Source organism: Mobula hypostoma, chromosome 7 (genome assembly GCF_963921235.1).
Source record: "Mobula hypostoma chromosome 7, sMobHyp1.1, whole genome shotgun sequence".
Taxonomy (NCBI): domain Eukaryota; kingdom Metazoa; phylum Chordata; class Chondrichthyes; order Myliobatiformes; family Myliobatidae; genus Mobula; species Mobula hypostoma.
This window is the reverse complement of record NC_086103.1, coordinates 58368055-58391779: the sequence shown is the minus strand read 5'-3', so window position 1 is coordinate 58391779 and position 23725 is coordinate 58368055. Positions and strand designations below refer to the sequence as shown.

Here is a 23725-nt window from a genome sequence, read left to right as displayed (position 1 = left end):
ACAAGCAAAATGTCAGCAATATAGGACACACTGGAGGTCCTGTGGGCATCTGGCAGGAATTCCATGATACAGAAATGCCAAGGCATAAATAATGCAACAAATTAGCAATATCTAATGTGTTTGAATGTGTGTATTTCATTAACAAGTAACATTGATACAGTGAAATATTATCATTAATATAATAAGCAATATTAGAAACAGTAGCAGGAATATCCAAGTTGCGTTACAAAAACATGATGCTCTGTAAAATACAGCTAGTGCTTCCCAAACAGGGATTTTCACAAACTAAAGCAACACACATCAAAGTTGCTGGTGAACGCAGCAGGCCAAGCAGCATCTGTAGGAAGAGGTGCAGTCGACGTTTCAGGACGAGACCCTTCGTCAGGCATAGTGTAACTAATTTAGTTTTCACAATCTAAATTAGTTACACTATTGCTAATCCCGATGATGTTTATGATGTTTAAAGGCTAGCAGGGAAAAGCAGTTTTCAAAAAACTAATACTGTATATACTATGACACAAGATAGTTTTGACTTTTAAGAAGGAGAATTGAATGACACTGGAATTTAAAGAAATATTTTATGTGCTAATGGTACATGAAACTCCAGGAAATAACTTTTGAGTAAGGGGTAAAAGATGTAGAGATGATCTGATGGGGACCTTGATCACCCAGAGGCTAGTGAGTACCTTGAATACATTTCTTGAGCAAGTCATGGAAACACTGACAACATTTAAAAAGTGTCTAGGTGAGCATTTAAATTTCCTTGGCATAGAAGGCCCTGAGCCAAGTGCTGGAGGATGGGGTTAATAAAGGTAAATTCTCATTGGATAGCATTGACATGACCAAATGGCCTGATTCAATGCTGTATAACTGTGTGACTGAATCTATCAATTGAACATATTCTGCTTCAGAAGTTACATATTGCATTAATATGTCTTTGTATGAAATATATTAACGGATGTTTGTAATAGCAGGACATGTCCAGTGTTAATATAAAATATCATATTAATGCTTATCATATTATAGACTAAGTCTATTCCAAGGATCTATAAAACTTTTAAAATTATTAACATCCATGATGATATTGTCAGGCCTGTACAGGTAGGCACTTCCCAGTCTCTATTCCACTAACAGAAGTCACCGCTACTTGTTTCCAACTCATCACCTGCAGCCTATTTAAACCCAACTCGCATTCACTGTCCTTGTCCACCTATTCAACCGGCCACCTTCAACCAGTTGCTCCAGGCATTCTGTTACCTTGTTGCTTTGTCATGTTAAGTATCCATGCTTGCTTGTTTTGTGGCCCCTTGTGGCTTGCTATTTTGCAATTTATTATTAAAGTGACCTCTCACCACTAAATCATCTCCATTGTGCTGCATTCGGGTCAAGCCCTCTGTACATTTCCTGACAGGATAGGTGAACCAGTGATTGACATAGCAGAGTTTGCTTGCCTTAATGAAATCAACAGTTGACATGAGCACATGATCCACAATCAACATAAAACCAATGACTGTCTGCTTGCCACTCTCAAATAACTCTCCGTCTTGTTACAGCAACCCCGCGCCAGTCCATCTCCTCCGTCAGGGCCCCAAATTCTGATGCCTGAATGTTTTGATGGATCCACGATCCCTTTTCAAAAATTTCTTGCCCCAGCGCGTCTTGCATTTTGAACTGCAGTCACCTTTGTATTCTACAGACTGAGCCAAGATTCCTTTCATCATCTGTTTCTTGGCTGGGCGAGCTCTGCCCTGGGCCAACCACCAGTAAATATGAGGGATTCACCATTGACTACCGGGGAAGTGGAAGGGAGGCAGTGAATCAGTTACATCGCTGGCATCAAGGCTGAAGTTCGTTGCTGAATTATACTGTGGAATTTGGTGCCCTGGAGTGCAGTTGGAGGGTGGAAGTGCTGCTGATCTATTGTCATCAGGCCTCTCAGAGCACTTGAACGATGAACTATTTACCCGGGAGATGCACACTGACTTCCAAAGTCTCATCATTTTGGCCCTCCGTGTGGACAAACAACATCTTATGGAACAACCCTCCCAATCACCAGCCTGAACCCCAGTTCTGTTCCCAGAACCATTTCAGGCTGCACTAACCTCATCAGCAATGCCCCCTGAACCCAAGCAGTTAGGGAGAGCTCTCTTAACCCCATGCCCTCCACCCCAAGAGTGTAATCATTGGTGGAGAAACACTCTGTGCGCTGACTGCAGAGCAGCTAATCACCCACGCATCAAATGCCCACTGTTTCCAGAAAAACAGCACCACCAGATAGAGAAGGGGATCCTTCTATCAGGTAAGCTGCCCCTGGCCCTTGTACCGGCACCATAGACCGCCTCACTCTCTCTGTCTTCCTCCATGGCTCTATGCATACAGGAAGCTCCGGTGGATTGTGGTGCAACAGGGAAATTTATGGACCTAAATATGCGTCTTGGTCTCCTTACTGAGCCTGTCTCTCACCCCTCCTGCACCACAGCCATGGATGGATGTCCCATGGGGTCTGGGATGGTCTGAGCATGCACACGGCCTGTGCACATGAGCATACGAATCCATCTAGTCCTCCTTATCGACTCACCCAACACTCCCCTCATCTTGGCTTACCCCAGGCTCTCCACTCATGACCCTCACTTCACCTGGTCACCCAGTTCACTGCAGAGTCGGGGACCCACCTGCCTGCAACTTCAGTTGGCGCACGCCCCTTAAATCCATGGTGACAGAGGAAACCCTCAACCTCACCAAACTCCCACAGGAATACCATGACTCAGCCATCACCCTCAGTAATAGGGACGCCAGCATGCTGCTGCCTCACAGACCACATGATCGACATCCTCCTGGGCACCATCCCTCCCGGAGGTCATTTGTTCTCTCCGCCTCCTCCTTAGACCCAAGCCATGAATTGCTGGTGCACTACGGTACAGCTTTATTCAACTATCCTAGTACCCAGACAGTGCAGTATTTTTCTTTATTAAAAAGAAAGATGGGATCTCTGTCCCTACATCGACCACCATGGACTCAACAAAACCACCATTAAGAACTGCTAAACTCTGCCTTGATAGATAGTGCGTTCAAAAAAATCTGTGAAGACCAATACTCATCAAACTGGATATTCAGAGCATGTACAACCTGATCTGTATCCTCCAGGGGCATGAGTGGAAGACTGTGCTCATGACAACCACTGGCTACAACGAATACTTGGTGATGCCTTTTGGACTTTCCAATTGTCCAGGCATTTTCCAAGCCTTTATTCACGAGATCCTCTGAGAAATGCTATGTACAATAGGTATGTATTCATCGACCTCAATGACATCCTTACCTTCTCCAAGGACCCCTAAGACCATTTCTGTCATGTCTGTTCAGTCCTTCAACACCTCATTGAAAACCAACTCTTCTGCAAGTCAGAGAAATGCCAGTTGCTCACCCCAGTTATTTCTTTCCTGGGTTACGACCTTTCACCCCAGGCATAACCATAGACCCAGAGAATGTGCACGCCATCATTGAATGGCCCTGACCGCACTCCCTCAAATAGATACAACGCTGCTTGGGCTTCTCCAGCTTCTACCACCATTTCATCAGAAACTACAGCCAAATCACTGCTCCTCTCACCTCTCTCACCTAGTCGCATACCTCAGGGATGCCATGGACGACGGTTTCGAGGAGCTGAAGAGACACTTCCATTTTCTGCCACCGAACCCCTTCAGAACTTTCGTGGTAATGCATCTGACATGGGAGCTGGGGCCATCATTTCCCAGTGAGGACTGGACAAGAGGACACCCCCTTGTTCCACCTTCTCATGCATGTTCAACTGTATACAGTGCCATTATGGAGTAGGAGACAGGGAGCTACTCACCATTAATTGGGACTTGGAAGAATGGAGACATTGGCTGACGGGGAACACTGAGCCCTTCCTGATCTGGACTGACCACCAGATCCTCATATCCATTCAACAGCCTCGCCAGCTGAACCCACCTCAGGCTCACTGGGCCCTTTTCCTCGAGCAATTAAGTTTCACCTCCAGTCCAGCTGCAAAAGCCCTAATTTAGGTGCCCTGTCATGACAGTTTGACCCAGCTGAAACGGAGATCAACTCTCAGCCCATCACACCATCCTTGCAGATCCTCACACCAATCAAATGGGATCATGACAGTCAGATCCGCCAGGCGCTCTACAACAGGAGCCTGCTCCGGCCAGCACACCTGACAACTAAGTGTACGTGCTGGCGGCCATACACCTTGAGGCATTCCAGTGGGCCCACTCCCCACACCTCTCCCATCGTCCAGGTGCAAGATAGACTTTGGATTTTCTGTGATGCCAGTTTTGGTGGCCCACCACAATTGTAGATGTGTGTCAGTTTGTTGCTATCTGTCCTCAGTGTGTCTACTCCATTTCCTCCAACTAGTAGCCATCTGGGTTCATGTGGTGCCTACTGGTCCCTCAATGCCATGGATTTCATCATGGGTTTACTACCTTCCAATAAGGTCATGGTGACCCTGACAGTGGTGGCCCAGTTCATTGCCATCCCCAAACTTCCATCAGCCGCTGAGATGCTGGACCTGGTTCTCCAACATGTAATTCACATTCATGGTTTCTATGGTTTCCATGGTTTCCATGGTTTCCCTCAGGATGCTGTGTTAAGCCCACAATCCATCTCCTGCCTCTGGCAAGCCTTCTGCTCTCTCCTCCAAATCTCAGTGAGCTTCTCCTCTGGCTATCATCCGCAGACCCAATGGTCAATCAGAATGAGCCGATCAGCAAGTGGGCAAGTTTCTGTGATGCATCGCCACCTCCAAACCTTCCACTTGGACAAAGTATCTGCTCTGGGCTGAACCATCCTACAGTCTGCACACCTCCGCAGCTAGGGGTATGTCACCAGTGAGGTGCTTTATAGCTAACAACCCCTGTTGTTCCCCACAGAGGAACCAACAGTGGAGATCCCGTCTGCCAGGGCTGCTAGAATGCTTCATAGAGGGCACCAAGGGCCATCCTAGCTGCCAACAATGCCTGCTGCCACCAGGCTAATTACTCCAGCCTAGGGACCACTTCTTACTGTCCATCTGAGATCTGCCACTGCGCACCGACTCCCACCAGCTCTCACCCTAGATCATCTGTTCCTTCCCATTGCATCAATCCAGTTACTTATTGTCTCCAGCAGCCACAGTCCCTCAGGAGAACATCTCCCTTCCACACGTCCTGCCTCAAGTCTGTTATCCATGGACCACTCAACCCACCTAACCCTTCACCTCCAGAACCTAGGATAGTGGAAGGTGGCCCACTGTCCAGTCGGTGAGTTTCCATCATTGTGGACGGGTATGCAGTCCTTCATTGACCAGGAAGAGTATGGCATGGAAGTGAGGCCTTGGTCCACTTTCATCTGGGAACTAAAATATATAGAGGAATTCCAACGGCTCACCCAGATCATCTTGGGCTTTTGGGTGCCGGCCATAGGACAGGGGCAGGGGTTTGTCAGGCCTGCACCGGCAGACACCTCCCAGTCTCCAACCAGCTAACAAGAATCACCAACCACTCGTTTCCACCACATCACCTGTAGCCTATTTAAGTCCAGCTCTCTTGATCACCCATTGGACCAGACAGCTTCAACCAGTTGCTCCTGGCCTTTAGTTATGTTAATGCCTTGTTGTGTTAAATATCTGTACTCTTTTGTTTTGTGGACTCTCATGTCTTGTTATTTTGCAGTTTATTATTAAAGTGTTTGCTCACCGCTAAATCATATCCACTGCTCTATGTTTGGGTCAAGCCTCTACGTTTCCTGACACATATCCTGTGAACTTGACTTTGACTTTACAGATAACTTTTCATAATGAGACGAGATGGTGAATAACTTCACATAACGATGTCAACTCCTGAGTTAAATGGAGATCTTTGAGGGCCTGGTTTCAGAAGAATACTAAATATCATCATATGACAGTAATATGTTCTTATCTGAAACATGGCATACTGGTGCAATGAGGTACCTGGCACAATGGAGGATGAGTCCTGGGTAAAAATATTCATGTGTAAATTTCTTACTGATACTGTCATATAGCTAACTTTTCTCCAGATACCTTATAGTACATTGTATTTGCCTATATGGCCTTGTTTTTATCTTTCATTGGAATTCTAATTCTAACCCACAATAATGGCTAACCTCTTACAGCTTGGTAAACAGTTAGACATATATGGGTATTATTCCCATGACTCAGCCTTACTCACTGTGAGACGATGTGGCCTTTCACAGAGCAGCTGATTGACTTATATATAAATACCATCATTTAAAACACTGCAGTAAAAATGTTCTTGCACTGATACAGGCCATTTAAAATTAGACTGAGATATATTATCATTTTATTTTACTCCTTTGTAACTTCACAATTGAGAATGGATGCAGCATCGGCAATTGATCAGTACTGAATGGTTAAGTCAGTTATATATGTATATTTAAGCATAAAAAATATAATTCAATCAATACCTTAAAATATATCTTGTCATGCCAATCTTTAATTGCAAAAAAAAATCAACTGCACATTTACAAAGTGGTTGATATTATAGTGATCGATGTAGAAATGTGAGAAGTAGCTAGAGTACAAAAACTAATGGATTCGGTGACCTTCAGTATAACTGATGGTGTTTAGTAGACAATTGGCTGTCACTTAGTGTCACTGGCCAAGAGTGTAGTGTATCTCAAGCACTTGCAGTCTCAGTGAGTCTGTGCCCCATCTTGCAATCTTGATTGCTCTACCATTATAATTGCTGCTACATATTTTCTATTCTTATATTTCTCTATGTCCTTGGAAGCTTTCTCTTTTCCGTCTACACCAGAGGTTCCCAACCTAGGGTCCACGGACCTCTTGCTTAACAGTATTGGTCCATGGCCTATAAAAAGTTTGGGAACCTCTGTTCTATACTGTAGTAATAAAACTGCCAGTGGTAGTATTCTTGAATATCCTGAACAATTTCTATCAACTTTAGTTACTTACAATGGTATTTAAATAGATTTCTTTCTTTAAACTGACGAAAAAATTTGTCTATTTATTTTCCCATTCATTACTAGTTAAATAACTAAGAATCAGTTAAGCGGATTTTAGAAAATAACCTTCTTGGAAAGCATTGGACTATGTGAGTTTGTGCACTGGGCTTCCAGTTGGTGATATGAGCTACATCCCTGCAATTTATAATGAAACAAAGATAAAGATGAGAAGGGGTTGATAGAAAAGGATATATTCTGTAAAAATCCTTCATGTAAGTCCTCATTTCTAGATTAAAAACAAAGTAAACTTATAAAAATAGAACACAGAGGACTATAGCACAGGAAAAGGCCTTTTGGGCCACAATGTCTGTGCTGAGCACAATACAGAATTAAACTAATTCTCTTCTGCTGGTACAAGGTTCATATCCCTCCATTCCTTACATTTTCATGTGCCTATCTAAGCTTCTTAAACACCACCATCATAACTACTTCCACCACTCCCCTTAGCAGCCCGTTCTAGGCACCTAACACTCTCTTATGTATTTTTTTAAAAATTGCCTTGCATTCTTCAGTACTTGACATTTCTAGCCCAGGAGAATAATTCTGATTGGCTACTCTATCTATGCCTCACTTAATCTCACAGACTTCTATCAGGTCTGCCCTGGACCTCCAGTGCTCCAGAGAAAACAACTCGAGATTATCCAACCTTTCCTTGTGGCTCACATACTCCGATCCAGGCAGAATCCTGATAAACAACTTCTGCATCCTTTCCAAAAACTCCACACTTGTAATGGTGCAACCAAAACCTCACACAATACTCCGAAGTTTTATATAGCTGTAACAAGACTTACATCTCCTTTTCCGCCCTAAATATTTGGTTGACCACTTTCAGCAGGTTATGGACTTGAACTCTAAGATCTCTCTATATATCAATGCTGTTAAACTCTGCCATTAACTAAGAAATAAGAGGTACACCTTTCCCTTACATTAGACTTCCCAAAGTGTAACACGTCCTTTATTTAAGTTCAACATCCACAGGTGTAGTGCAATTAATAGGTATTAGAACAAAATAAAATGTGATAATCAACATGAAGTAAAGATAGAATTAAAAAACAAAATCAAAAATGCTCAGCAGGTCAGGCAGCATCTGTGGATAAAATAAAAGTTTCAAGTCAAAGATTTCCAGGGTTTCAATTTTTTTTTAAATTTTCGTGAAAGAATAATTACTATAACCTAATGATTATTAAGTGTTTTTGAAAGGCCTATCCACAATAAAAACTTGGAAGAAAATTATCCAACTATTTCAGAAAAGCATTGCATCACAATCAACAACTTCAAAATTTTAGGATTAGTTTTAAAATGCACAGATCAAGAACTCTATAACCAGCTATGAAAAGAATTTTAGAGAATAAGTGCAGTAAACCAGATGGTTTAAATCTTTCTAAACTAAATTATTTACATGAACTTGAAGGTCAACTATTTGGAACGCAGCTGCTCTTTTTTGTTAACTTTAAAAGGGAACAGTATATTTTTCTACTGAGCATAGTTTCAGATCATACAAATCTTGTGATCAAACCAAATGATGTTTGATATGGATTTGAACTCTTATATTTACCAATTATATCTACGGTACAGCCAAAAATACAGACAGACAGAGCACATCATTGAAGAATAAATAGGCGAATATTTCTTTCTAAATGTGTAACACTGGCATATCCAGTGTTTTGCATAAAAGTAAACCTTCTCGAAAGAGAACTACCTGACATATCTTACAGATTTATCTTTGCATTACCGGTGAAAATTAAATATCTACAATGCTACTAAAACCCAGATATTTTAAAGAAGGAATTTAGCCCAACTTTTAATACTCTTCCCACTAGAGTTGCTAAGAACTAAGATGTGTAGGGTATCAGTTTCAGTCTAGCCATTCCAGCTATGGTCTGTTATTTGAACTCCAAGTTTAGTCCATAATATAAGACAACATCTGCATGAAGTAATTGGATTTGTGGCTGGAAAATAGTTCACTGGTGATAAAAGTGAAGAACATTGGTCAGAATTCCTTTGCAATTTGGACCTACTGATATCAAAAGCTGAAGTCTTTTTACTGAGGTTAAATTTGACATTTCATTAATTTTATATTTTACATTATAAAATAATAGTTATTACATTTCATGAAAATTACAGATATTAATCATGTGTACATACACGCCATTGAATATTGAATATATGGATTATAGAGAGAATTTGATGTTGTTTCATGCATGAAAATTAAAGAGAAGTGGCTTTATGTGTAGAACGATGATTTGTCCATATTAGGTAGGTTGTGTCCTGGAATTGTTGACTGACGATACTAGGAATGATGGGTTTAGACTTATTATCAAAACTAAAGATATAGAACTTTCCTTAAAAATAGTGGGGCAGACTTAAGAACAAAGGGAGAAGGTTGCAGGGAGTCACTGGCAAGTCAGCAAGGTAGTCAGATGTGTGTTGATGTAGATAATTGTGAAGCCACTACATCAAAACAAGTGGAAATACTTGCCAAATAGAAGAATTTGTAGCAGAGTGAAAAAAGAGATGGGTAAAAGTGAGAGTAAAAATGCAACGGAAAGAACAAAAACGAAAGGAAGAATGTACTGGAAACGCTCAACAGATCAGGCAGCGTTTATTAAAAGAGAAACAGACAATGTTTCTGATCAGTGACCTTTTATCAGTAATATTTAAAGGTGAAAATGCTGATAGGTAACTTCATGAAATGATAAATGGTAAATGATTACAGGCAAATTCATTTAATGCAAATGCAAAAGATTAGTACAGAACTGGATATACTGTAGTTACGTGTTATTAGAAAGATATTGGAGCTCAGAAAAGTGGAGGAAAAGTTTGCATAATTTATAGCATAAAGACATTAATACATATTGGCACCTAGAATGTTGTATCTTTTTTCATTTTGTACAATATCAGTTAAAGAATTGTTAGATTTCAAGGTTTTAAAAGTACACTAACTAGCAGCATCATTTCATTGTGCTTTGCCCCAGAAATCCATCCTATTGTTTTCAAAAAAAGGGTGTTATAGACAGAGTTAGAATGTGTGGTCACTATTATCTATTAGGTTTCATACAAATGTCAAGAGATGAATTTATAGATAAAATTCTATTGTTAGAAGAATCAAGGTAATTATTATGGAAATGAAAGAAAAAACTCTTCTTATTTGAAGGGCTATTGCAATATTAAATATCAGCATTGTCTTAAAGATATCTGGAAAGGGAAGAGATACAAAGAAATCATCCCAGCTGACGGAATATTAAAATAAAATTACAACAACCTTTAATGGTTAAGCTTTGAAAAGATCATCTGATACGTTTGTCTGAAAAATATATATCAATGATATCGTCCACAGTTAAGCAAAACAGACTTTTATATATATCTGGCTACAAATAAACATAATTCGCTAAGAGTGAACCAACAAACTATATTTGATACACTTCTTGATGTATTGTGAAGTTACTTCACCAGTGCTGGAGCTTTTTTTTCAGAAAGGATCCCAAAAGATTGAACTTGTATACTTAATACAAAGTGCCTTGAAAAAGTATTCAGCCTCCAACCCTTTGTTTACATAAGTAAGTATTACAACCAGAGATTTTGATCAATATTTATTTAATGATCACATGCTCCTTTCTTTTCCACAGTAGAGCCCAAAAAAACAGAGAAAATTGTAAAGCTTGAAAACCTAAACTGCAAGACTGAGATGCCAGCAGTTCAACAGTATTCATCCCCCCTTTGCTCAGTACTTGGTTGAACCACCTCTCACAGCTACTACAACCAGTAGTCTTTTTGGATATGTCTCTATTAGCTTTGTACAAGGAGAGGGAGCAAGATTAGCCCATTCTTCCTTACAAAATTGCTCAAGCTGTGCGAAGTTAGTTGAGGATACACTGCAATGTTAAACAGTGTAGACGGATTCTTCTGCCTGCCTGTCCTTTGCCTCTGGTTAAGATCAGACCTAATGCTAATAATTTATTAATAAGTGAAAATCTCTTTCACTTCAAGTTGCCATTTGAAACTGGCACTACTCAACTGCCAAGGCAAAAATAGGTGAGAATACAGGTTCCCCCACTATCCGAAGGTAGAGCGTTCCTATGAAACCTTTCGTAAGCCGAAATGGCGTAAAGCAAAGAAGCAATTACCATTAATTTATATGGGAAAAATTTTTGAGCATTCCCAGACCCAAAAAATAACCTACCAAATCATACCAAATAGCACATAAAACCTAAAATAACACTAACATATAATAAAAGCAGGAACAATATGATAAATACACGGCCTATATAAAGTAGAAATAATGTATGTACAGTGTGGTTTCACTTATCAGAATCGGGAAGATTTAGCCAAAACTGATGTGTAGAAAAAAATTGGCATGTACACACATGTGCACACACCTGCCTGCGCAATGCTTCACGGTCATGGTAGTCTTTCTCGGGGTAAACACGAGTTTAAAGCGGGCGCCTTTTTTCGTAAAAGTGAAAATCCTCTTCGGATTTCTTTTGGTTAATGAAAACAGGTACTAATGTAGGTCTTTCTTAAGAGCGAAGTGGCGTAAAGCAAACTTTCGTAAAGCGGGGGACACCTGTATTCAGTAAGCAGTCAGTAGTTTCTTTAATGCATTGAAAGGATACATCTAAAATATCACGGCATATGTTGACTAATTTGCTAGGTTGTGTCATTTACTAGTTTTGGTTGAGTCCACCATGCAGAGTTCATTTACTTTGCTTTTGATATAACATTATAGAGCAGACTTGTACTTTTGGATTTGGTTTGGGGAACAAAGCTTTAATGTTTGCACATGTAAGTATTTGCTTATCAGTTGCATTTTTACAATAATAGGAAGCCATTTCTTTAGAGGGACCCATCTCTCTTCCACCCATCCGAGATATTTATCCGTTGCACTACATATGCACAGCCCTTAGCATTGTCAATGATTTCACCCATCCCTCCAACAATCTCTTTGACCCCCTACTGTAGAGGGTAGGTAATGTAGCATTAGGGCAAGGACTGTTAGGATGAGAAACAGCTTTTACCACTCAGCTGTGAGGCTACTGAACTCCCCGCCAACACCCAGGTTTCATCACGTATGAAGTGCCAGTAACATTATACTCTTTACTTTTTAACTTGTGCCATAAATACGCCTTATTATTTGTTAATTTATTTGTAGTAATATGTGTTGTGTGTGTGAGTTATATGCACTGTGTTGGAAACAATGGTCCAAAGGAACATTGTTTCATTTGGCAGTATAGTTGTGTACAGTTGAATGACAATAAACTGAATCTGAACTTGAGAAATTTCAAAAGTAGGATGCTATTTGTCCTCATGTAATTGGAATGATTTGCTTAAGGATTTACAATACATGCATCCATTGAATCAAAGCTTAACTTGTTTGTTCCAATACAATCTATTGTATACCATTTTATATTCCGTTTTTCCCTCAAAGTGCCAATGGAAGTAACCATAAATGTTAAACTAGAGAGGATGGGGGAGTAAGGAACTTAATTTTTCACTGATTTACAAATGTGAGGTTTGAATATCAGCCAATTATATAATGGAAATATGTAGAACTGTAGAAATTTGTCCCAAATAATATACAGCAAACATTGGTTGGTAATTCTTCAAAACAAAATGATTAAGACCAAGGAATATGATTTTCCTTCAGAGAGCCCCTCACAATTAAACATGCAGCATTTTATGTGAAAGGATTTGTCTTAAACAATGTACAGCCAATACTGATTGGTAATACTTGAAAACAAGATGACCAAGGGATGTGAGTTCCCTTCCGGGACCCCTCACTATGAAACATATAACATTATATATGAAAAAAGTTTACTGCAGTTTAAAATTAATTGTCCTTTGCATGCAACTGTGCAGTGAAGAGCAAAAAAGAAGTCTGTACGGAGAAAGTTGAATAGAACACAGGGTTCATGTGTGATACTATGTTTTCAAATTAGCTTCGTTAGACTAGAAGTGTGCTTGGACAATGTCAATAAGTTAAGGGGTGGGAAATGAGGGTGATGGTTACAGTTGATTTTTTCTTGATTTACATTGTAAAGTAACTATGTTCTGGACCAAATGTATAACCAGTTAAGTTAAAAACATTCATCCTAACATTAACCAGAATTATTCTCAAGGAGCCAACAGTTTGAAATATTCATCTTCAGTTATGCATTTTTATTTTAGTTTTTAATAAACTGCATTTAACTCTTTGTGCTTGCCTAGTCTTTTCACTTTTCCAAGAATGTTACAGGGAAAGTTTCATCAACCGTGGCAATCAACCTTGATCTTTGGTGCTGTCGAAGATGTACAATTTTACATAATTTTCATTGGGTTTTTGTGTCTTTAGAATGGTTAAAATAAGACTTTTTAGGTTCTGTGAAATGCAACAGATTTCTCAAAAATAAGGAACTAATAAGTAGCATAAATTAAGCTGCACAAAAAAGTATTATTTTCTTTAATGTTACCAGATATGAATCCCTGTGTGCAGTTGTGCAAGTCATAGGGTCGTTTTCTCCATACATTTATTGCATAAAATTTTGCTCAATAGTGAAACATTACTTTTTCAGAACCAATAGTGCATTCTTCTTAATCATTCAAAAGTCCAATGAAAATATGTTTAAAAACAAATTCAAATATGAAAATGGAACAGGTTTATGCTAGCAATGCTACTTTTTCCCAAACATTTTTAAATTTCTCAACGCACGAGAACATAATTTAAAACCTTTTATAGCAGAAATTGTTTTGGTACTTGTATTTTGTCAAAGCTGAGGCATTTGCTTCCATACAAGATTAATTCCAACATAAAATGTTAAATAATAAGATGCTGCCTGACCTGTTGAGTTCGTCCAGCATTTTGTTTGTATTGCTCTGCGTTTCTGGCATCTGTGGAATCTCTAGTGTTAGTAAAATGGTACTTGTCTTTTTTTAAATCAAGGTTTTTCTGTGAAAAACAATATTCATTTTCCTGGCAAACATATTCATTATACAGCAAGAACTTGGATTTGTTCTTATTTTTTATTTGATCGTCCATGTACTAACTTGTGTTTCTGATGATGAGGGAACCATAGTGCAAATACAGACCATCACAATCACCAGGTAGTGGAGAACATCTTGTAAACCAGTGTACAGTATTGATTGATGGCAATGCTTCCAGACAGCAGCTTCACTTTGCACAGCTAAATACAGGAGTAGCAACAAGAAAGATGCTACACTGACATCAGTTCATGGAATTTTCGGCAAATTACGTGTTGGTTGCTACTTGATTTCTTGAACTCATTCCGAGTGTCTATACTGTATACGACTATAACAAGTTGACAAAGTCAATAAAGAATAGTGTGGCAGACATTGAAGGAACTTTTGCTCTCGTCCAATGTTCTGCACAACCAGTTTTTCCCTAGACATTAAGGAATTAGTAGACATTCCAGTTGAAATAGTGCAGCTAGGAGCGTAATAAGAAAAGGTGTGCTGTTGTATAAACTTCTGGAAGTGAGAGAAGGGGAAAAGGAGGGTGCACGAGATGAGAAGATCATGTCCAAATAGATTTCTCTATTAGAACATAGAAACGTACAGCACAGGCCCTCCAGCTCACAATGTTGTAACAATCCAGACAAATTAGTAATCAAATGTCCGACTAAACTGATCCCCTCTGCCTACATGATGTCCATATCCCTCCATTTTCCTCACATTCATGTGCCTACCTAAATGCTTCTTAAAAGCCCTAATGTACCTGCCTCTACCACTACCTCAGTCAGCGCTTTCTAGACACCCAACTGTAAGAGACTTGACTTTCATGTCTCCTTTAAAATGACCTCCCTCATCTTAAATGCATGCTCTCTGGTATTATATGTTTCAACCCTGGGAAAAAGATGCTGCCTGGCTACTCTGTCTACGCCTCTCATAATGTTATAAGACTCTGTCAAACCTCCCTTCAGCCCCTGCTGCCCTCAGAGAAAACAACCCAAGTTTGTCCAACCTCTCCTTATAGCATATGCCCTCTAATCCAGGCAGCATCCCAGTAAAACTCTTTAGCACCCTCTCCAAGGCCTCAAAATCCTTCCTAAGAATGGGGTGACCAGAACTGTATGCAATACTCCAGATGCAGCTTAACTAGGGTTGTATAAAGCTGCGACATAACTTGCTGACTTTCGAACACACCTTGACCAATAAAGTCAAACATGCCATAGACCTTCTTAATCACCCTATCAACCCCCGTAGCCACATTCAGGGAACAATGAACTTGAACCACAAGATTCCTCTGCTCATTTACAGTCTTAAGTGACTTGCCCTTAACAGCACACTGTTTCTTTACGGTATTTGACCTAATAAGGTGCAAATCTTCACAATTGTCGGGTTAAACTGCATCTGCTATTTCTCCACCCATATTTGCAACTGGTTTATATCCCACTGTATTCTTTGCCAATCATCTATGCCATCCGCACCACCAATCTATGTACTATCTGCAACTTAAGTGAAATCTTCTTTCTGAACTTACGTGGAAGAATAGTAAGAGAGAACGACTCTGCTTTAATAAGGACATCTTCACAGAAGCTGGCCATCTTTCATAGACACCAGCTTCTATTCTTGGAGCAGGGCAAGGACTGAAAGGCAACAATAACAGTGATTTTTATTTTATGCGTTCGACTCTGTCACAGCTAAATTTGGAGATATTTGTAATATGCATCAACTAAATTTCTGCTACAGAGTAAACATGGTCAATGAGGCTATTTTTCCTGAAAGAGACAATTGCGAATTATCCCCTTGTGCCAGAACCAGTAAGAGAAGAAAGAAAGCAGCTTTATGTGGATATAATGAGATGTGTGCAATGCAGGGTTCCGCTGACTCCGTGCGTGATGAGTGAGCAAAGCTTGTCAACTCTGTCATGTCCCAGAAGTGACATCTTAAGACCATAGACAGTCAATTTTATAGGTCATTACCTCAAATTATGTCTTTGGTTCTGTAGAAGCTAGCTCTGACAGTTGCAGTTGTCAAACTGAAGGTTGACCGCTGGGGGACAAGGGCAACCGACTGGTGTCAAGGCTGACAAATCAAGTGTGTAAGTTAAATACTCCTGTTCAGCATGTGTAGAATGAAAGCCGTGTGATCATGTATTTGATCGATTTGCTGCATGGACTGGACTGGAGGAGCCCTGCAGTACTTGACCGAGAGGGTGTGAAGGTTTCCAGCAGCCAACTCAATTCTTGTCACCAGCGTGAACGGCACAGTATAGAGGCAAAGTATAGAGTCCATCATGAACAATTTAACATGTACTGTATAATTGGCATGATCTAGGTCCAAATTCCCCATTCACCAGAGTTCTGCAATTTCCCTCATCTCTAATGCTGAACATCACAAAGTTCATCTCTCTGGACCAAAGGGCAAGAGAAAATAGACATTCTAAACCAAACTGATATATCTAACCATGCCAAACACAACATAAAAGTCAACTTATTAACATTGTGCAACCTTTTATGTCCTTCTGATGTCTTTATCAATGCTAATCATCCTTTTTACTAACCATAATTACCGGTGCTATCTCAATGCAACATAGATTAATGGAAGCTGCTGACCAAGTGCACGTGACTACAGATGTGACCTGGAACATGGATTGCAAGCATCCCAACCTGGGTGAAGGTTGTCTTATCAGGCCCAGCTGATGTGCAGGAAGCTGGCAAAGAACTGATGGAGGTGGATATCCAGGTTTACCCTGTGGGAGGGCAGCAACTTGCCTCTTTCCTAAAACATCACCAGAGAATCCTTAGTAAAATGTTGGAATACATGCCGCTGAGGAACCAGTAAGTCATTTGTATAAGTCAGAGTTTGCAAGAATGTAGAATGAGCTTCGACATTAGCACTGACACATTCGCGGCTGATGCTTGTGTTGTGGCAAAAGCTACAACTTCATCCTTCTGATTTTGCATCGTGATCGGATCCATGTCAGACACCTCTATGCTCTTCACGACTGAATGTAGGTTCTTTCTGAGATTTCACAATGTAAACATTACATTGTGCTTACTGTGCTTTGCACCATGCAAGTACTCATTGCAGAACTCTAGTGCTGTGTGATGGAGCTATTCTTTCCCATCCCCTCGATGCAGACTACTCATGGCCAGGGTCTCCCTACCACCACACTTTCCTCTATGAAACATCAATAACTGAGCTGATGCCTACAAGTGTGAAAATCAAGTGTCAGTATGTCTTCTTCATCTCTCCCTTTCCGTTCTCATGCTGCCCGGCTGGATTGCTGTTGGGGCACCTAAAGGCAGAGGGTAAGTGTATATTGTAGTAACGGGAGGAAGGAAGGAAGGAGGTGCATTCATCTTATTCCTCCTTTCAATTTCTTCCACCAAGGTCACAGAAATGAGTTAACATCTTGGAGTCATTTCTTTCCCATGTTACGCCACTTTATGGTATTTCATGGATCAGATTCCCCTCTAATATTAATGCCAGCTTCTGCTGCTTTTTAAGATGGCCAGGCTAGCTTTAAGCACTGCAGACTGATTTTAACTAGAGGTAGACAGCCATGATATTGGCCCCTGCTAGTGTGTAGTTCCATTGGGTTGCATGGTTAGCATCAACAGGACACCAAATATGGTCACTTGCATGTCAATGTTTCACTGGAAAGAGACTGTAGAATTTTGAGCTGATCATTGGCCAACACTCACAGCTGTACATTGTCATTCTCCATCTCTGGTACTTACTCCTACAAGATCAGAATGCCACAAAGTACAAATAGATAATCTAGCACCAACTTTAAAAATCTATAGATTTTAGATCACAGACCAATATTCTTAAACCTGTAATTAACCCTCTCAAAGTAAAACATATCAGCAAGGTCGATACCAAAGTTTTAGAATTTAATGAGAGAAGGCATAAAATGCTTCTTGAATAAGTCAATAAATATTCCACATACTAACCATCAAAAAGTGTCTGTAAAATTTAAATTTATTAGAGGTGATATTTATTACTCATTTTCAACATCAAATAAAATATTGGTAGAAAAAAAGAGTTATCTTAAATAGATGAGATGATTAAAACAAGTAAATATTCAGGTCGGTAAATTTCTTTTAATCCTATCACTTTTTGCAGGTTTTACTGTTAATATTATCATCTGGCTACATTGATATTGTAAGATCTATGAGAAAAATAAACTTATTTAAATTTATGTGGAAAATGTCAATGAACTTGATTAGTAATTACAAATCATAATTAACCGAGAAAGGCAAATTAATCTGTGCTCAAACACATTGCCTGGCATATAAAACCAAAACTACTACATAGATCTAACTATTGCCTTTTAAGGTATAACTTGCTGTTTGATCTGTTGTATTCATCAAGACAGGAATCAGACTAAATCAGGAGGAGGCCTCTTCAGTTTCCCAGCACATTTCCTGCTTTTACAACAGCATTCTTTGGAATTCAGCTCATTTCCCACTGAAGCTAAAAATTACAAATCAGTCTGGACTTTTCCAAAGCTAGATTTATTCAAAAGAAAGAAAAAGGCTTGATAAAGATAAGGAGCCCCGATGTTGAACTTCCTTTAAATGTTACAGTTTCATTTCATTGTTTGACAACAGTAGTTTAATGACGGATTTTAGTGATGGAACTTCTTGGACTGTGTATAGATTGTATGTTGTTGTCTGAAGTTTCCTAACTTCATAACTTCATCTGACATAAACAAGTTGTACACTAATGGAATATTTGACTTCCCTATGTTGGCTTCATTCTTGAAAATGAAGTATTTTAGACTGTGCAGCAGATGTTTATTGTTTATTTATTTAAACCTTAAAACAATATGAAGCTACAGATAGCAGTCAGGGATTTTTACTGTCTTAATACTTGCCTCCAAAATAATGTCAATGATCCTGTACTTCCATAACATGGAAACGTAATTAAAGCTATTATAATTCAAGTTCATTCTCATGAAAACATGCATTTTCTTGGAAAGAAAATCAGAACTGGAAATGCAGGAAATCTGAAATAAATATAGTAAGTGCTATAAGTACTCATCAAGTGAAACAGCATCTGTGGATAGAGAAATAGCATTAACATTTCAGTTCAAGGACTCTTCATTAAAGCTGGAGAGAGAAAATTAGCTTTAATTTGCAAGGAAGGTGGGGAAGGATGGATAGAACAAAAAGGATGGCTTTGAATAGGGTAAAACCAGGATTGAAGTGGAGATATGTTGAACAGATCTCTGCTAGATATGTTAATAGGAACAGTTTGAGAGGGAGAAAATGAATATGAACTACTGTATATGAGATAGCACAGCAATCTTGATCTCACCCTCTCAGATATATTCCCTTTGCCCCATCTATACCCCCCTCCCCAATCTTCTCTGTAACTTTCCCCAGCTCTGACCAATCATTAGTCTTTCTCTCTGACTTGCAGAATGTTTCCAGCACTCTGGTTCTATTTTACTTCAAATTATTTATAAAATTGTTTCTATATACTTTATATTAACATTAACTTTCCTTAGTTTTGTGTATAACCGAAAATAAATCACATGTTCATTCCTACTTTAGATGAGTTAGGTGTACAGATACATAGACTGACCACATTCCCTGTGGGTTGGAGAAGGCAATGATAAGACTTTGCCAGGACTGAAGTGTTCAGTGATCTGGAGTCAGTAGTTTTGGGCTGGTGGCAAAGGAGAAATGATTGGCATGAAAATTTTAGCAGGAATTTCAAACAGATAATAGTACAGTCATCTTTGAGCTGATAGGATAGAAACCCAATTTGTATCAATTTCTCCTTGTTTTAACTTATTACTTGAGAAAGTTTATTTCACTTTAAAGTTGCATGGAAAGGCACAATTATTTCAGTTGTCTTTCCCATAAGTTAGTTGCATGGTAAGTATTGTTACCAGATTTGAAATAGCACGTATATCTACAAATCGATTACTTATTTGTCAGTTGAAGGGTTTTTGAAAACTGGGAAGTTTCATACTGTAACCAAAAGAATAATGTTTATTCCTACTCTCTCTGCTATTATAAAGTCAGCCGGTATGTTACCCTCTTAAAGACAAGTGAACAGAGTATGAATGTGTACCTTAGTGCTGTTATTGTGAGAAGAACACAGAATGATATAGATGATTAAGAATGTATCAAGAATATGGCAGATAGAACTTTCAAAGCGATACGTGATGTAATCCACTGTTTCAATGATCTAATTATTTGTAATCTGCCATCCATTTCTAAATGGACATTAAACCCATGAACACCACCTCACTACTTTTTATTCCTGTTATTTTGCAACACTTATTTTAACTTCACTATTTAATAGATGTATATATACTTAATGTAGTTCAGTTTTTTTCCTCCCTACATTTATTTATTATATACATATTTCATCGTAATGCTGCCATAAAGCTATCAAATTTCACGACATATGCCAGGGATATTAAATATGATTCTGATGAGAGATCAGGAAATTAAACTTAAATCAAACCTGAACGTCTTCCAGCAATTAACAAACTAAGTGTCATGTTACCTTCTATCATAAAAGGATTGTGGTATAGAGTTAAGAATTCTCATGGCGATGACATAGAACTCTGGTGAGAGCATACACATGACACTGTGTACAAATATATATTGCTCACTTAAGGAAACATAATCTTGTCCTAGAACGAGAACACTGAAGGTTGACAAGACAGGTTCCTGAAATATGAGATTGAGTTGATGAGGTCTTTATTCCTTAGAGTTCAGAAAAATAAGGGTGTTCTTATATAAAAACACCATTCTTAAGAAGCCTGACCACACAGACACTCAAAGATTGTGTTCCCTGGCTCAGGGAGTCTAGGATCAGTTTAGAATTAAAAGCCTATACAAGGAGAAATCTCTTCAGTCAAAATGTCTTGAGTCTTTAAAACTTTCTTACTCAAAAGGATATTAATGTTGTGAGTCTGTATATATTCAATAGAGAGAGAGAGTTAGCATTGTGTAAATAGAGGGGATCATTGTATGTTGGACACTGAAAAGAGGTAAGACTGAGGTAGCTGATCAGTTAAGCAGTGGAGAAGTAGGCCTGAATATTCTGTAAGTGGACTTGTTTCTTAAGCTCACGTATCTTTATATATTCCATTTTGAACAAATTAGTAGTTCTAAATTTTTGCTTTCCACAAAAACAAATAATCTGATGCTGTAGTAAGTTCTACCTAACATTCCATCTGAAAAAGTGTACACCTAGTCAAAAACAAGCACTATCATTTGGATTTGAGGTGAATGCCTTCAATGGTATGCTCCTTGTCTATCCTTCATCTTCTGGAGTTTATTTTTGAGGTTTCTGATAGTTAGATATCAATCAATTTATGTAGGTATTTCCAAACCGAAATAAAACAATTTTTACAAAATTCCCATCCAGTAGAAGCAATGAGAGATTTAAATGTCTTGTGCTTAAGACAATGCCAGATGCCAAAAGCATCCCTTTGTTAATACAGTCTTAACTGCAAGTATTAAACATTTAATCTCCATAGCCATTATCCATCTGTACTGGCTTGGCATATTTGAGGCAAGATTGGTATAACAGAGGCAATAGAAGAATGAACAACTTGGTTACAAAGGATTGGGTAGCCAGAACTAGATTAGTCTGGATAGTTTTGTTGCTTAATTTAAGTGATTAAATTTAACTCAAACGCAAACAGTAAAAAGATAATAGTTATTCAGATTGCAAATAGATTTATGACCAGTACATAATCATTACAATCTTCGATCTGGAAGTGCATATTGAGTATATTCAGTAATCTACACCTTCATCAGCTCATGAATCTCAGAAAATCAATTCATTTTTCAGTTAAGGATACCCATGTTCAGATGTGCGATCAATGTGTATGATTGGAGATGTTTGCTAACAGGGCTGCTTATTTTGTTTCCATTTGATTTTAACATAGTTTAAATATTGGCAATAAATGTAGTTGCTTTTAAAGGATCAGCTGACATGTATCTATTAAGGTATCACACTTATTAAACAAATTGTTTTTCACTGACATAAGAAAGTAAGCTAAATGGCTTTGCTGAAATTCAGAAATTGTTTCCGCAGACAGCTGGAAGCATCTGGAATTAGTATTCTGTTCCAGACACAACCACCCCAGTGTTTTCCATTCTTTGTTAGCATAAAAGTTAGCAATAATCATCCATTCTATTTCAGCTAAAATGTTACTTTACCACATTTCAGGCACATTTTCATGTCAACCTATACACTATGACAGAGCTTGATGTAGGTTTAAATCTAAATCTCTCTAGTATCATAACATAAAGCTGTGCAATAAAGTGTACAATAGTCTGTCTGGTTTGGTTTAGAAAAGCAATTCTGCTTTGTGTAAGTGATGCATAAAACAGATGGGAATCATCAGAGAGAATTTTTTTTTTTTTGCAGTTCTCAAGTGCAAAACCAGAGGAAAATATGACTCTATATTGGCTTGGAACAAAAACTGCAATAAAAGCTTGTGGGTATGTGAAATTTGAATAGGACGGAGTTATATTGCTGTAGACATATTGTAAGATTGCATCATCCCAAAGAAGCAGGAAAAGAAAATCTCTATTTTTTGCATAATGTTCAGAAAAGTAGTTTAAAATTATTAATGCAATTTGCATATCTTATAAGCTTTAATAATTAAAGTTTAAATTTCCTTTCAAGAGAACAAATACAAGCATTAACGGTACGTACCTCTTGCTGTTGCTTCATTCTGGAATCACACCTGTTGGAGCTGTTGATAGAGTCTGAACTTCTCTCTTCCTGAATATAAATACAGTTGCTGAGAACCAAACAACACAAGAAATTTCTAGTTGTGGGCCTTTTGAATAGTTTTCTGTGCTGCTTCCTTTGGAAAACCTTTTTCTATTACCTTATATGAACTGAAAAGGAGTTAATACTGCTACATGCCACAACTGACAGAGCACTGAATGAATTCTATTGGTTGCACTAAGTCATATGTACCCTGCTGTGACCTGTGGCAGTTCAGCACAGGACTTCTTTTACCCACTAAGGAAGCTGTGTTTGGCAATTTTCATGTTTCTTCTAAATTTGGAGTTTTTGACGATATCGTAGGCTTGGCTTGAGACTCTCCTCATCCATGTGGAAGTCATTAAAATTGAGAGACTCTGTAACTAGCGCCAGCTTTATGCCTGGGAACATGAGTGAACTGCCTGAGAGATTGTTTATAACAACTAACTTCCTCCATCTCCCTGCGGACAATCTCTGCATCTAGAGATTATAGCCACAAAAAGGGAAAGCAGATTGGCAAGCTTTAAATTACTCAAGTACATAGAATTCCAGTTTGCTTTGGAATCTTAAACAGTCCAAATAGTTCTTTTCTTGTTACAATACTTTCTCATTATATATATATAAAACTTTATTTGTGCAACATGCATACGAGGAACAGATTTAAACCCACAGTTTCTGAAACTGACTTTGTTTAGAAGATAACGGCAAATCAGAAATCCCTAGCTCTGCTGCATATGTTAGATGCTACAGGAGTGCTATTTTATAATTGAAAGTTTAATGTATACTATACATAATAGGAAAGCAAAGAAAATGCTTTGAAATCAGCATTGACAATCTCTTTAAATAGCAATGTCACAAATGTTATTCTTGTGCTTGAGAAAATATCTGAGAAATGAGTAATTCGGGCTTGCTTTGCCCTTTCACATTTGCACATTTTAAAACTGCTGTCCAGATACATGATAACCTTTAACCCAAACTGAGATTTTGGACATCTGTCAGATTA

General features: G+C 38.6%; 1 long non-coding RNA gene across 1 annotated transcript in view; it reads right to left on the bottom strand.

The window, feature by feature from the left end:
* LOC134348924 (uncharacterized) overlaps positions 1–22926 on the bottom strand; it is a 44147-nt gene extending 21221 nt beyond the window's left edge. The window contains exon 1 of the long non-coding RNA XR_010018523.1: positions 22666–22926. This is a non-coding gene — a long non-coding RNA (uncharacterized LOC134348924). The remainder of the gene's footprint in view (positions 1–22665) is intronic.
* Between the last annotated feature and the right edge of the window lie 799 nt (positions 22927–23725).